This window comes from Electrona antarctica (genome assembly GCF_951216825.1).
Source record: "Electrona antarctica genome assembly, chromosome: 14".
Lineage (NCBI taxonomy): Eukaryota > Metazoa > Chordata > Actinopteri > Myctophiformes > Myctophidae > Electrona > Electrona antarctica.
This window is the reverse complement of record NC_136795.1, coordinates 40,393,801-40,406,545: the sequence shown is the minus strand read 5'-3', so window position 1 is coordinate 40,406,545 and position 12,745 is coordinate 40,393,801.

Genomic DNA, 12,745 nt, shown 5'->3' with positions numbered 1-12,745 from the left:
ACACATTTTCACGATAAAAAAAAAATAGCAGATCAACAAGCTCGTAGCGTGGCACTCGGTGCCGCGATATGAGCTTGTAGATCTGCTATTTTTCAATAGCTAAAGTATGACATAATGCTTAAAACACCAAAAGGGGTTCCCGTTCTGAATGGGTAAAAGTATCAATACTGCAATGTAGAATGCTCTGTTACAAGTAGAAGCGTTGGTATCAAAATATACTTTAAGGTCAAAAGTAAATGTATAGGCTATATACTCTAAAAAGTTTTCAAATGTATGAAATGAATAAAAATCTGTTGAAAATAGCAGATCTACAAGCTCACAATGAGTCGCTTCGCGAGTCTCGTGAGACATTGTGAGCTTGTAGATTGGCTATTTTCAAATGTCCGCCATGGTTTTTCATGTCAACGACGTTGCATTTGGCCTCGCAGAACGCCATTGGACAGGATTGTGTGCCAGCTATGGGACCCAGATAAGGATTGTGTGCCAGCTATGGGACCCAGATAAGGATTGTGTGCCAGCTATGGGACCCAGATAAGGATTGTGTGCCAGCTATGGGACCCAGATAAGGATTGTGTGCCAGCTATGGGACCCAGATAAGGATTGTGTGCCAGCTATGGGACCCAGATAAGGATTGTGTGCCAGCTATGGGACCCAGATAAGGATTGTGTGCCAGCTATGGGACCCAGATAAAGGATTGTGTGCCAGCTATGGGACCCAGATAAGGATTGTGTGCCAGCTATGGGACCCAGATAAAGGATTGTGTGCCAGCTATGGGACCCGTATAAAGGATTGTGTGCCAGCTATGGGACCCCAGATAAAGGATTGTGTGCCAGCTATGGGACCCAGATAAAGGATTGTGTGCCAGCTATGGGACCCAGATAAAGGATTGTGTGCCAGCTATGGGACCCAGATAAGGATTGTGTGCCAGCTATGGGACCCAGATAAAGGATTGTGTGCCAGCTATGGGACCCAGATAAGGATTGTGTGCCAGCTATGGGACCCAGATAAAGGATTGTGTGCCAGCTATGGGACCCAGATAAAGGATTGTGTGCCAGCTATGGGACCCAGATAAGGATTGTGTGCCAGCTATGGAACCCAGATAAGGATTGTGTGCCAGCTATTGGACCCAGATAAGAGATGGTTTGGTCAGGATGTGTCAACAATAGAAAATAGCAGAAATATAAGCTCACGGCTTTTGAATATTGTAAATACAAATTAAATGGTGTTTGAACTGTTCCTCATTTGTTGAATGGGACCCAGATAAGAGATGGTTTGGTCAGGATGTGTCAACAATAGAAAATAGCAGAAATGTAAGCTCACGGCTTTTGAATATTGTAAATACAAATTAAATGGTGTTTGAACTGTTCCTCATTTTGCTGGGGATCCCCTGGAAGCCCTCCAAGGACTCCTAGGCGTGGTCCCCAGACCCCACTTTGAGAACCAGTGCCGTAGGGTCATACAATCAGCAACCAACCATCAACACGTAAACACACAGGCCTATAGTTGCATGTCGTCGTATATATCCAAAACGGTTACTTTCCAGGAAATGTACAAAAGAGCCTATATATATGAGCCTAGTTTACTTGGCAATGTTATTTTGGCTATGCCATAGGCCAAGGTTTTCGAAAATGTTCAACAATCATGAAAAAACATCGGGTATTCAGAATGCTGAAGAAAACGATCCGAGCACTCGATCAAAAAAGGACTTGCTTGCCCTGATAAAGACTCCTTTGTGAGTCGAAACATGTTGGCGTTTTAACTTTATTAATAAAGTACCTTGATTTTATATCCACCTCATTTTTGAGTGGTGCAAACCACTCCAACAACCAGCTTTGTCTGTATCTATGTTTGTGTCTATGTATGTGTGTACCTGTACGTGTGTGTACCTGTACGTGGGACCCAAAAAAATTAGCATGGTTACTATGGTCACTGACATTACGTCAGACCACAGCTGATCAGGCTATATACCAGAACGTACAGCACCACTCAGTTCACACGGGTGTGATTTTTTTATACTTTTTTGAGTGCTCAGATCACCGCCTTTTCTTCAGCATTTTTCTTTTTCTGCACCTCCATTGAGCACCTACTTGATTTTATTTTTTCTTCTCTTCAGATATTCATACTTTTGAAATGCCAGTAATGCATTCATTCATTCATTCATTCATTCAAACCTTTATTTATTCTCGAGAGACATTGAGGTTAATTCCATCATTTGCAGTGTCGTACAACATAATAGAACATTTTCAAAGCAATAAACAAAAAAAACAAAACATTGTGTGATCTAATACATGTTGCAGACACTTGGGGGTAAGTCTGCAATCAAAGATTTAAATTGACCGTATGTAATGGGAGAGCAGATCTTAAATTTAAGCTGTAAGTTATTTATTCCACGTGGTTGGGGCACTAAAACAAAATGCACACATGAATGATTGATTGAATACTTTATCAGTTTGCAGGGGGGGAAAGCACAGGAAAGTAGAGTTCAATAAAGAGAGTTCTGCTAAGAAGATTTAAACCCAAGAAAGCATATGGCGTGCTTCCATTGGGGTCCATTCTTGAATGGGTAAAGTGGCCATTGGGGAAAGGGAAGGTCCCCGGTTCGATCCTCGTTCCTCCGGGGCATTATGTTGAGGTGTCCTTATTGGGGCAGAGAGTCCCAGTTCCATCCCCCTCAGGGTCCCCCAGAGTTAGTGTAAAAGTGTCCTTGGGGCAGATAGAGACCCAGTTCGATCCCGCGGCTCCCGTAGAGTTAGTGTCAAAGTGTCCTTGGGGCAGATAGAGACCCAGTTCGATCCCGCGGCTCCCGTAGAGTTAGTGTCAAAGTGTCCTTGGGGCAGATAGAAACCCAGTTTGATCCCGCGGCTCCCGTAGAGTTAGTGTCAAAGTGTCCTTGGGGCAGATAGAGACCCAGTTCGATCCCGCGGCTCCCGTAGAGTTAGTGTCAAAGTGTCCTTGGGGCAGATAGAGACCCAGTTCGATCCCGCGGCTCCCGTAGAGTTAGTGTCAAAGTGTCCTTGGGGCAGATAGAGACCCAGTTCGATCCCGCGGCTCCCGTAGAGTTAGTGTCGAAGTGTCCTTGAGCAAGACTCTGAACCCCTAATTGCTCCCGATGAGCAGGTTGCATGGTTTCCTCCGCCACCTGAGTTTGAATGTGTGTGTGAATGGGTGAATGTAATGCAAAATCTACCTGAAGCGCTTTGGATAAAAGCGCTATATAATGTACCATTTAACATTTATTCCTTGCACATACCATACAGAAGGTATAGCAACACTGCAGTAACACTTATTAATGTGTGTAATCAAAGCATTCCTCAACTGTGGGGGGAAAAGAGATAACATAACCGATCAAATATAAAATTCAAATAATACAATACTATACAGACACACGCATGCGGACACAAACTGCAGCGACAACATCAGTCATTAATTGTCACACAAAACAGCCTTGTTTTTCCAGGAATGTGTCTGACGGCCTGACAGGCAGTCAGTGTGAGACAGCATGAGTCATGACAGCAAAACAAGATGCCAAGGAGACGACAGAGACGATCACACTGATGTTTACATTATAGCCTTGTTTTCTCACCTGTGGGAGCCCAAGCTAAGTATAAGCATTATACTGTATCTCCCCTGTGGTTCTCAACCTTTACGGGCCGTGACCCCCCCAAAATTAATCATGTTTGAGACTTAAAACATTATACTTGCCCTCTATAACTACAATTAAAAACTTTTGTTCATTGTTTTTTGTATTGTATTTGACTTTGTATTGTCATTTGTGTGTAAAAAAGGAAAATAAATACATTGTTGAAAAAAAAAAAAAACACTTTAAATATTTGTATTTCTTTCATAAATAGAGAATGTTTCACTCAATCGCAAGTTGATGATGTCATATGTGTGGTCCAGCCCTTGGAATATGTATGGAATGCACGTGGTAATAAAACGTATTTAAAATATTGCTTTGATGCTCATATTATCCTTAGGAAGTATTACGTTTTTTTTTTATTGGCATATGCATTCCATACATTCCATAGGACTAGACCAGGGGTGGGCAACTTTGACGATGGCAAGGGCCAATATATTTCCACACTCACTCCAGAGGGCCACAGTGCATATTACTGTCGTTGCAAAAATAGCCGATCTACAAGCTCAAGTCAAGCTTGTAGATCGGCTATTTTTGCTATATTTGAATTGAAATCCTGAATATTTGAATAATTGAATAATATATCAATGTTCGGATATTAACCTGGGGGCCACTTTAAGTGACGGTGGGGGCCGCATGTGGCCCCCGGGCCGCCAGTTGCCCATGTATGGACTAGACCATATGGGCATATGACATCGTCAACTTGCGACAGGAGCAGCTCCTATTGAGTGAAAGATTCTCTATTTATGAAAGAAATAAAATATTTAAAGGTGTTTTTATTTTTTTATTTTAGTTGTAGAGGGCAAGTATAATGTTTTAAGGCATATTTGTCTTATTAGCCAGGGGTCCAAAAGGGCTCAGTGGATATTTTATTTTACAGCCACTCTCTCTAGTAATTATGTAACATAAAGTAATGCATGTTAAACCACACATTTATACTTAACATTTATAATGTCCTATGCAGTGACGAAATATTTCTATTTTAGGCTATCATAAGACTCTTTTCATGTTAATAATAATAATAATAATATCTGGGATTTATATAGCGCTTTTCATGACACTCAAAGACGCTTTACATGTGTTGGGGCCAGGGGGGGAACAAGAAAAAAACTTTATTAGAAATGTTAATACCCAGTAGTGCAGTCTAATAATATTACAGGCCAAAGGAGGAATCTCTGTGACAGAACAGAGTCAAAGTGTAGAATTGATACTCTCCCTCTCTGACGTTTTAAAAATGAAGAGAAGTCACAGACAGTGGCATGGCTGCTGCCTGCATGGCCTGCCCTGCAGCACACTATAATCTCTGCCACAGCACACAGACTAATGAGCTTAATGTGCACTAGCAGGCAGCTGAGCTCAAATACATGTGCACTGTGTGTGTGTGTGTGTGTGTGTGTGTGTGTGTGTGTGTGTGTGTGTGTGTGTGTGTGTGTGTGTGTGTGTGTGTGTGTGTGTGTGTGCGCGTGTGTGTGTGTGTCTATCTCGCTGTCAGAGCAAGTGAATGTCACGTCCGTCCGCAAGCATAAACATGTGTCTGTCAGTGTAATTAGCTGGTCTTTGAACAACATGAAGTCCCACTGAGAGAGCTTCAGAAAGGTTACGGGCTCATCTTTCATTCATTTCTTTTCTGTTTCTGATTCGCAAAAAGAAAGCAAAAATAATATATACTCCCGAAGTGTTGGTATAATCGGATGAAATATTTCAGTGGTTTTTATTTACAGGATTTCAAATACCTTACTAGGTTTAATCATTATCGTTGTGGTGGTGCTCGCATTACCGTGTGTCCGTCCGCGGCCATCTGGAGTGAAAGTGACTGTGCAAACAGCTGAAATGTATCCAGGACCGACTGAGGCAGAGCAGAGCATGTGGACTTTCATTTGTAAACGAGCCATATGTCACAGTGCAGCCTAATGTCTTTAGGGGGAAAGTGAATGCAGACCAGAGCCTTACGGTTGTTGGGTGGTGGTGGTGGTGGTGGTGGTGGTGGTGGTGTGTCCACCAGGCTTCAGACCAGAGCCTTACGGTTGTTGGGTGGTGGTGGTGGTGGTGTGTCCACCAGGCTTCACCAGAGCCTTACGGTTGTTGGGTGGTGGTGGTGGTGGTGGTGTGTCCACCAGGCTTCACCAGAGCCTTACGGTTGTTGGGTGGTGGTGGTGGTGGTGGAGTGTCCACCAGGCTTCAGACCAGAGCCTTACGGTCGTTGGGTGGTGGTGGTGGTGTGTCCACCAGGCTTCACCAGAGCCTTATAGTTGTTGGGTGGTGGTGGTGGTGGTGTGTCCACCAGGCTTCAGACCAGAGCCTTACGGTCGTTGGGTGGTGGTGGTGGTGGTGGTGGTGTGTCCACCAGGCTTCCAGGAATAGGAACAGATTTCTGAGCCTGATTAGGGATTTAAACTGTGATTTACTCCTCAGACCTGTGGACGACTATGTCTCATTCATGGGACAATGGCTCACATCAAATTAAAGGTATATTCAGTGATTTGACTTAATTCAAATATCACTTGTTTTTTCTTTTTTTCTGGATAATCCTCCCTACTATAGAGTGTGCTGACCATATAAGGAGTTCCTCCCTGTCCCCAGTGAGCCCCTGGGGTCGAAAAAACCCTAGTTTCAGTTTTGGTGGTGGGTGGCAAAGCCTTCATCCAATCAGGATGAGAGGGGCCTTCCTCCGATCATGATCGAGTGGGGGCGGGCCTTGGTGCACATGCTGTTGGCCTGTTGCACTTCCCCCCACTGTAGAGCGTGCATGTGCACATTTTGTTACCAGGGCGGACTGGGTGGTTTTCCAAATCACCCAAATCACTGAATGCTCCTTTAAATAAGTTCCCTGAAATGAGACGTCTTTGCATGATTTCTGCCCTCATTCCATTGAAAAGACTAACATCGCATGCCTCCGCCATGCAGTGGTACGCAACCTTGTTTATTGTGTGACATTCACCTTTGACATTTTGGGATCCATTAATGAATCATCTTTTTGAATCGACCCCGCACCCCTCCCCCCCAAGTTACATGAAATATGTCCCATCCGTTTAAGAAATTGATCTTCATCCCGATTATGACCATGACCCCAAGGGTTAATCATCTCTTCTGGGCAAAATCTGGAATTCTGTTTTCTGTCAAATCTTACAAGATTTTTTGTGTCACAAATTGGCCAATAAGTACATGAATCTTGCCTCCTCCAAACAGTAAAACACCGACTGCAACTTGTCCACAACTTGTCTATCAACAACAATGGGTACTACTATAGTACACTACTAACTAATCGATATCACGATGTTCAATATATTGCAATATTGCCGGGAGGACGATACAATATATCGCAGGAGGAAGTATCGCGATATCGATATATTGGCACACCGCTAATACATTGTGTCTATGTGATAGTGCTGTGTTGATGGTATACTGTGTGCGTTGCGATGGTTGGGGGTGAGCCGGCGGGCATCTCCCATCTGCTAAAATAAGAGCTTCCTCTGTCAAAACCTTCCATCATAATCCTGAGCATGAATTCAAACTCTGTGTGACACCGCTTAATTTCACCTGCAGCACTGCAGTGTTGATTTTTACCGCACGTTTTAGTCATAACTAAAAATACATCGCATGGATGCACCTGGGACGTATCCTCAGTGATGTATCCCAAGGTCATCAGGGTTTCGGGTCTCTCGAACATCATACCTCTCACTCAGGTGACCCCCCCCCCCCCATCAAGTCCCGACTTACGTCCCAGTAGCTACCCTCGATCAGTCCCATTAGGGAAAGACCACACAATCCGTTGCTCCGGAACTACTCTACTGGGACTGGGAGGATCAGCAATCTGGCGCATGGAGAGACTATGCTCTGTACGTGGATTGACTCCTGTCCATAGTCTTTGGAATAAAATTCAGAATTTTCATTCGGCTCAAAAAGAAAAGCCTGTGGAAACCCATTGGAAAATCTGGCATATGAAGTGGGAGCCAACTTGTATTTCTCTAACCAATAACAGTGCAGAGGGGCGTCGCTCCAAATGTGGTTCTACCGGGGAGGGGAGGAGGGGGCGGGGGCTCAGGTCAGTGGACCAATAGGATCCACCACCGTGTTTTTGCCAGCACCCGCCCCTCTAGACCAGAAAGAACACATATGCTGCATGGGCCACACTACTGTATATTTTAGTCAACTGAAAATGTTTAAGTTTTATTTGACTAAATAGCATACGTTTTTAGTCAACTAAATCTTAAAATCTACAGTTGATTTTGTCGACTAAAATGAATTTGGGTGGGCCTTGATGTAGTGTAAATGCCTGATTTATACTCAGCAATGTGCCAATTAAATGGCCGATCGGCCGTTTTCGGAGAGTGACACCAGCATGCAACCAAACATGCATAAAATTAACTTGTCTTGGTTCTACTGCAGGGGTCTCTTCTCCACTAGTCCCTCCATAACATTTTAGTCTAGTTTTTATTTGTTGAGGAAATTGTCAGTATATAGTCATAGTTTTAGCCATCATACCTTAGTTTTTATTTAGTTTTTATCTAGTTTTTGTCAGTGAAAGAAAGTAGTCAACATAGTTTTAGTCTAGGAAATCAACACTGCAGTGCACCGCCATGAGGATTCTCTTCATACCTGTGAATGGTAATGTTTCCCTTGACTCCTTAATCTGATCCTCCCAAATCTCTCATCCTGACCCATTTTTAGGCTGTTATTCCGCTTATCGTCACACAGCCATTTGTTGAAAGCTACTGTTGTAGTCCTTGTTTCTGTGTCATCCGTGTACGCCTCGATGGGCGCTTTAGTTGCAGCTCGTCTTGCAGCCTCTCACCACTAGTAACCCATTTCAGTACCCTAGAGATCACCTCTTTATTTCCCCATGTAACAAAGTAGAGAGGTCGGTTTAAACTCGCCCTCTTTTGTAGAAATACTATACTTTGTCCCGGAGGAAGTACAGAGTGCAGACAAGACATCTGATTTGGGTTTGATCAGTGCATGCAATGATGCACGCTTGATCACGATGCAGGCAAGGACAGGACTTCAGGCTAGAGACTTGGAAAAAGAGTCTGTTTCTAGTTTGACTTTTTTGCTGACATGAATGGCAGCTGTAACAAACTCAGCAAGAGAGACATGCAGAGCATACGTTCGTTTTAGGGGCGCAACAACTATAATTCATTTAATCGATTATAAAGCGATGATCATTTAATAACATAATCCATGAATAAACAATCGTTACCCTTAAGTTATCCTGTCATTATAAACGTTAAAAACGAGTGAAAGAAGCCGATCTACAAGCTCACGTGTCATGATGCGATGCACTGTGAGTTGTGGATCGGCTAGTTTGGAATTCTTTGCACAACACCGTTGTGTGACAATATAACAGATACAATAACAACTGTAGGTTAATTGATTTGTTGACGTAAACATTACTAACAAAATTATATATATATATATATATATATATATATATATATATATATATCTTTTAGATATTTATTGGGGCGTTTCTGCCGTTATTGATAGGACATAGGGAATGACACGCAGCAAAGGTCGTCGGGATCGGGACTCAAACCCGCGACAGCGGCGACACGCTGTCAGGCATGCTCCTACAGTATGCGCCTGGACTGCTAGGCCAGCAGGCGCCCCAAAAGTTATATATATTTTTTAAATGCGCTCCTCGGTTATTCGGTTATTTTGTTTATGTATCTTTTCTATATCTATGATCTGTGGTCCTCATACTGTATGTGATGTGTCACCGTTGTAGACTTTCTGGGTTTATTGCTGTGTGTCTCCTTTGGCTCAGGTGCTGAGCAGGAAATGAAGGGATGGATCTGTACACATAGGAGCACTAATGCAAACCTCATGTCACCCTGGTTACGCACACTGTGGCTAATCTGTTGCCCATAGATACGGATAGGCAGTGTTCCAACTAAGATACTGTTAGGGATAGGATCATATTCCATTTCATCTGAAATTGATCCATTTGTCTGTCTTTAATATTAGCACAAAATAAAGAAATAAACTAGCATGACATTTAGTCATTCTACATTGGTACAGTATATTCTGCTTGGACTGTGTTTTATTTTATTTTAATGTATTATTAGTTTAAAGTGATTTATAAACTTCAAATATTAACATTGTATTATGGCCAAAGATGGCCATAATAATAACTGCTAAGCAAAACAGCTAAGCAAATTAACATGCTACTGTAGCAGTACTGTAGTAGTCTCATTCCAATATTATACATTATATATACTCTATCATGCTACTCAACCAAGGTTTCTGTTGAGAGAGCTATAAACAGTAATGTATTTACAGTTAGGCCTACTTCTATAATCCTTAATCTTCTTAGTAAACTCCAGTATTTATCTGAATAAATAACACAAAAACATTTTATCTGACATTAGAAAACATAATTATTGTTATAATACCCGTATATTATTGAAATTCTTACCAGACACGTTTTATACAAGTTCCTCATTAATATGGGAGTGCACATTTTGTTCAGATATTCAGATATGATTTGGCGCGTTGTGTGAAGGACGGACGGGTCAAGGCTGTTCTTTGTTTTCTGGCTGGCCAGAAGAATGCTAGGTCAGTGCACAACTTCTGGAACAATGGGGCAGAACGTCCTGCTTCAGGGATTTACTCTGTGAGTTTGAGATTAAAACCTTCTGGATCTGGGATCACGGAAAGGAACAAGGTAAACAGGTTAACCCTGTCCACTCCACACACTCACTTTCACTGAGTCGTGCATGGGGGGGTGCATGTGTTTGGTCCTACAGTCCTACAGTCATGACATGAGTCCGGACCGTCACCCTACCCAAAACCCAACGCTAAACCTAACCTCACAGGAAAGCCACGGGTTAGTTTTAACCTGCCACGGGTTAGTTATAAACTGCCACGGGTTAGTTATAAACTGCCACGCATGTCGGGAGCCACGGGTGAGTTTTAACCCGGCCACGAGTTGGTTGTAACCAGCCGCACATGTCGGGAGCAATTGTCGGACTAATGCCTGTCGGACTGTTAGTATGTCTAACCAACGTAAAATAATTTTTTCGATGCAGTTACTATACAGTATATTGTTACACCCCTAGTTGTCACTCTTTTGCACCTAATGTCGTGGACTACCAATGCGTTGTCACTCTTTTAATTGGACTACCAATGCGTTGTCACTCTTTCAATTGGACTACCAATGCGTTGTCACTCTTTTAATTGGACTACCAATGCGTTGTCACTCTTTTAATTGGACTACCAATACGTTGTCACTCTTTTAATTGGACTACCAATACGTTGTCACTCTTTCAATTGGACTACCAATGCGTTGTCACTCTTTTAATTGGACTACCAATGCGTTGTCACTCTTTTAATTGGACTACCAATGCGTTGTCACTCTTTTAATTGGACTACCAATGCGTTGTCACCCTTTTGCACCTTGTGTCAAACCTCATGTACATAAAAGAAAATGAGGTCTGCACGCTGGTGGTGAAATGAGGTCCACTTTGGTTTTATTGCCCGTCCTGATGGTGAAGATGTCTTGATCAAAATGCTGTTGACGCACATTAAAACAGTGCTGGAGCTTATTTTTCTTCTCTTTTCTTGTCTTGGATAGTGTTGCTTGGATAGTTGGATATGCGTGCGCTACCCTTTCATAACCTTAATGTACTGTACATACTGTTCCTGCTGCTTATTATGCTTTGTGTGTATCATTGATTTTGATCTTTCTCCTTGCCCTCCCTCTCTCTGCCCCCCCCCCCCCCCCCCCCCCCTTTTTTTCTTTCTTTCCTGGAAAACAAGGAAATGGTCTAGCTTGCATGGAAATGAATCCCACCCGCTGATTTACACCTGTTAACATGTGGTATGACGATAAAGATGATTCTGATTCTGTATGATGTATTTGTCTCATCGTCCGCAAGGGAACTTCAAAAGACAAACCTGAAATCATTCAATGACTAGACTAAAATAAACAAGGAACTGAAAACACAGGAGGGAAGAAGAAAAAAACGCTGAAGAAGACGTTACTGTCGAAACGTCGGTTTCAATCAAATTATTTTGACCTCCCCGACACGATCAGAAGATCAGTTTCTTCTCTGCGACCCACCACGGAGTCCGTTCTCCTCTATATGGCTGTGAATGCTGTACACTAACACAAGCCCTACAGACATCCCTGGACGGGTGCTACACCAGAATGTTACGTTTGGTACTAAACCAGGACGAGCACATCACCAACAAGCGTCTGTACGGGCCATTACCAAGTGGTGTATCAGAGAAGATGGCAGTAAGGATGATGAGACTAGCTGGCCACTGCCACCAACACCAAGAACTCCTGGCCAAAAGGCTTGTAGGCTACTGTGGGAACCAACACGGGCATCGATCGAGAGGACATCCCACCTACCTATGTGGACGTACTAAAGAAAGATGCTGGTGCAGAAAGCACAAATGAGCTGGCCAGATGTATGGAGAACCGAGATGACTGTAGATGCCGATGGAGGGCTTGTCTGAGGACGACGTAGAGAGATTTTGACACACAATACGAGTAGTGTGTCGTCCTCTTGTAACCATCATCAGTTTCTTGGATTATTGTTGTTCATTACATAATTTATACCGTGACTTTATTATTCAGAATAAACTATTGACTTAAGGGCAGTTCGAGCACCTGGCAAAACTACAATGGTGAACAATTTATACCTATCATTAGTGCTCAGTGTGAATGTTAATCTGTGTTTGCATTATATAAGAGCCAACCTATAATAAAATGTAAAAGTAGTGGTGAGGTGATTTTCACTGTCTGGAGAATGCATAAATCACCAGCCTTGAAAAAAGAAAACGGCTTTAAGTAGATCTCATTCCTAAAAGGTTGCACACTCCAGAACAGAAGACCCAGGGGCCGTGGCAACCAGAAAGGAGTCGGACAGCAAAGGACAGCAAAACTAAATATTTAGCTTTTCTCGTGAGCAGTGGCGATTCTTGAGACTGTTGGGACCCTGCTCAGAAAATAATCTTAAGAGGGCCCTATCTTGAATGAACCTTATTTGCTCTGGGGCCCCAGGTAGTTAAAATGTATACTATTATGTGGGGTCTTTCTTTTTGGTTCATTCTGAAATTCAAGTTCATCGTGCACTCGTGCAGGCTCTGAAACAGTGGGTC